The sequence below is a fragment of the Priapulus caudatus genome, unplaced genomic scaffold (genome assembly GCF_000485595.1).
Source record: "Priapulus caudatus unplaced genomic scaffold, Priapulus_caudatus-5.0.1 Scaffold41, whole genome shotgun sequence".
Lineage (NCBI taxonomy): Eukaryota > Metazoa > Priapulida > Priapulimorpha > Priapulimorphida > Priapulidae > Priapulus > Priapulus caudatus.
This window is the reverse complement of record NW_014577102.1, coordinates 151,366-155,208: the sequence shown is the minus strand read 5'-3', so window position 1 is coordinate 155,208 and position 3,843 is coordinate 151,366. Positions and strand designations below refer to the sequence as shown.

Here is a 3,843-nt window from a genome sequence, read left to right as displayed (position 1 = left end):
ACACACACGACACGCGCACACACACACACACACACACACACACACACACACACACACACACACACACACACACACACACACACACACACAACACACACACACACATACCGATCACGCCTCCGTAAAAAATACATTAATATATCTAATGGTTTATTGAAGTTAACAGTGATAACAAATTGCTTCCGGGAAATGCCATTTTTCCTGTGGAAAATTCACTCGGACTTCTCAAATCTGTAATCCCCTTATCGTAAATATTAATGCATACAAGTCAAGACTTTCATCGAGAAAAGATTTACATACAAACACAGCACTCTGTATGCTCCGTATTTTGTCATTTTTTCGGTGATAAGCTGCAGAACATTGCTATAGATTCTAAGCTTTATCGTGTTCTGTAAAGAGAAATGTTTGCATTTGAATTGCTAGCCAACCCGCGAGTAGTAAAAATGGACGTCGCCTGAAGTCCCAGCTATATGCACTTATTGGGAAAAGCAAGATTAATCTTCGCACTTGGTTATTATATTTTTATTTCAATTGCGTGGAATTCTGTCCTAAGCCGGAGATATACGAACCTACAATTTCACATAGAATGTGCGTGGATTCAAAGCAGTGGCTAGACGGAGGGCAGTACTCCAAGCGACCATTCACTGTATACCCAGTAATGAATGTTTTATAGTTGATCGTCGCATTTAAAGTTAATTATTTTTGCCCGGAATTTGGATAACTGATTGTCGTACTAACGATTATGTAGTTTAACCGGTTTTAACTCACTCTTGTTTTAGCCAATCATATAGGTCAAGCTTAATGTAACCGAGAAAATGTTATTAAAATTTATTAAACTTTATATTAATTTTATTTACTTAATATTAATACGAATGGAGCTAAGGAAAAAGCACTTACAGAGATATAGCGCAGTTGTAGCGACGGTAACTAGCAAAGGTCTTTTAGTCTTGTATTGCGGAACCAATTGAAGACGGTGTAATAATAGAAGCTTTTCATATAAATAACCCGACCATTTACCATAACCGTGATCGTCACTCGAATCACTAGCAATAGTTTTATTCATGGGAGAATAATACGGCGCCTAGCGAATGCTTGAGTTCAACTGTCTCTGTCCACGGCCACAGACACACTGGGTGTCAGGCGTTGATTGATCTCTCTCTCTCTCTCTCTCTCTCTCTCTCTCTCTCTCTCTCTCTCTCTCTCTCTCTCTCTCTCTCTCTCTCTCTCTCTCGCGCGCGCGCTCTCTCTCGTGTGAATATCAGAACATCCACTTGACATCCGGGCACTTTAACATATATATGCAGGCTTAGTAGGTTATCACAGCCGTATCGCTACGTCAAACCGTTTCATGTTATTATTGAAGAAACAGTCAGGAATGCACTGCTAGCGAAGTCAGCTATACGCTTTACATGATAATAACAGGAAATCAATTGGAATTATGCATGAATCATACACTCGTGTATGTCGGATAGAGCGGGTACTCTTCACAGCAACACATTGTATTGTAGCGGTCGGTTACATACTTACCTTGCTTTAGTGCAGGTTTTCTTAGAATAGCAGAGACGGTTTCCAGTTCCGTTGATATTTACATATTAAGAGAGGTCCATACATAATTATCTTTATATTGCTTTATATGCCTTTATATTCTCCAGACAACGCTTATAATATTATTTACATATTTTACACTTTACTGCTTACATATTCTGTTGTTGGCTGGCGTGTTCATATCGTGGCATACTTGCGCATGCATACTAACAGCATTTGCAGAACTACCATGCTGTATAAGTTCACCATTACACTAGTTACCGCCCACCCCCCACCACCCAACTAATCTTTTCAGTCTCGTAATGCATTCATTACACATCTCGTACAACACCTGTAGAGTTCTACCTATTGAAATTTTAGAAGCTACCTGTTCACCTGCTCTCTCGGTGCTTTTACCGCAGAAAGTTTCCCAGTATGTCTCACGTATTTTCGCGTTTCCCCTTCTCCCCCTCTAGCATCGCCGGCTCGCTGTCAAATTGCTTTCGGCAGTGGCGGCGTCGGTGATCCTCAGGGGACCCTGCACTGCACTCCATTCCGCCATCAAGGCTTCGCGCTGACGTGATTGTGGGTGACTGAACAAAGTTTTTTTTTCCATTTTAATTTATCAAAGAAATTCCGATTTTTCCCTCAAACCGTAGTTCGTATATAGCTTAGACTGCCACCACCGAGGCTAAAACTTAATTATAATTTATATACATACAGACGGACACGCGCGAATCTATATGCGGTTGCGATCTCTCCTATTTACATAGTCGCGCCCACGGGAATCAGGTGGGAAACATTTTGGTGAGATTTTTATGCGGGTGCGATCGGTGAACATGTAATAACTAAAACACGGTAAAGCTACTGCATGTAAAACTGAATTGCGTGAGAGAGGGAGGGCGTCGCTGGATGCTGTCGTCTGATACTCGGCCCTGTGTATGCGCTCGTCTCCAGCTCGTCAAAGATTGCGCGCGTCGGGTCGGTCGTCTGCGAGGGAAAATGAATTTATCGTCTCACGTTCTCACTCGATTACCCGGGTAATGTAAATCTATTCAACATCAAGAGGAAGAGGGAATGGGTAGAGAGATTGTGCGTGTGTGGGGGGGGGGTTGTTTTGTGTGTGTTGTGTGTGTGTGTGTGTGTGTGTCGTGTGTGTGTGGGCCGTGTGTGTGTTGTGTGTGTGTGTTGTGGTGTGTGTGTGTGTGTGTGTGTGTGTGTGTGCGTGCGTGTGTGTGTGTGTGTGTGTGTGTGTGTGTGTGTGTGTGTGTGTGTGTGTGTGTGTGAGTGTGTGTGTTGTGTGTGTGTGCGTGTGGTGTGTGTGTGTGTGTGTGCGTGTTTGTGTGTGTGTGTGTGTAATGTGTGTGTCGGGGAGGGGGGTGCATGTGTGCGTGCGTAAAAGACAAATTGAGAGAACGCGCGCGGAAAGAGAGAAGATGAAAGAGAGAGGACGCACGAGAAAGCGAGCGAGCGAGCGAGAAAGACTGAGACCGAGAAGGAAAAAGAGAGACAGATAGGAGGGGGAGATTCGTAATGGCAGCACGCGCTGGCCGTGTGCCCAGTGTGCGTGCGTTGGCATCTGCGAGCGTGCTTGCGCTTCATCCACTTACGCGTGTGTGTGTGTGTGTGTGCGGGGCCCAGCAAGTCGTTGCTTTGGCATGTGTTCGTACAGCCGCGTGTGTGGTGTTTGCGTGTGTATGTGGCGCGTGCGTGTTCATGGCATGGTATATTTCCATGATTTATCTCGTGAAAACGCCAGTAGACAATAAAGTTGCTGCTACAAATTGAATACATGTCTACGCAAGCGAGTGAAAAGCCACTACGATCGTACGCTTCCAGAACAGTCGGAACAAACTAAGCAGAAGTAAACATGAAATCTTTGTTGGTTAGTAGACTTAGAGTTGTCCAGGTTTCTAGATATAATTTCTGCGGTCATAAGCTTGCATTTATAATTTCTATAGTATGCCTACTGATAACGATATTGGGCTCGCATTTGGTTTAATATTTTAAATAGAAGCGCCTACGATAGAGGGATAACCAGACTTAGTTATGTAATGTAGCTACACCGCATTTCGATAATATTTAGCTGCAATTCGGTTATAGTTTATCAAAAAACAAACGTAATCTTAAAATGAGATAGTAAACTGATTTTTGATTGAGCATTATCGATCAATGAAAATAATTATGGTTACTCATAACGTCGTGCTCATAACTTGGCATGTAGCATACCGCAAATAATCTCCCGCTGATGAACTCCTTTGCACAGCGGAGGTTCTGAATATAATCAGATATACAGACATGCGCATCATCATATGAATG

General features: G+C 43.1%; 1 protein-coding gene across 1 annotated transcript in view; it reads left to right on the top strand.

Annotated features, from left to right (window-relative positions):
* LOC106820202 (gamma-2-syntrophin-like) overlaps positions 1-3,843 on the top strand; it is a 68,045-nt gene that overhangs the window by 31,466 nt on the left and 32,736 nt on the right. The gene's annotated exons all lie outside the window — the stretch shown is intronic.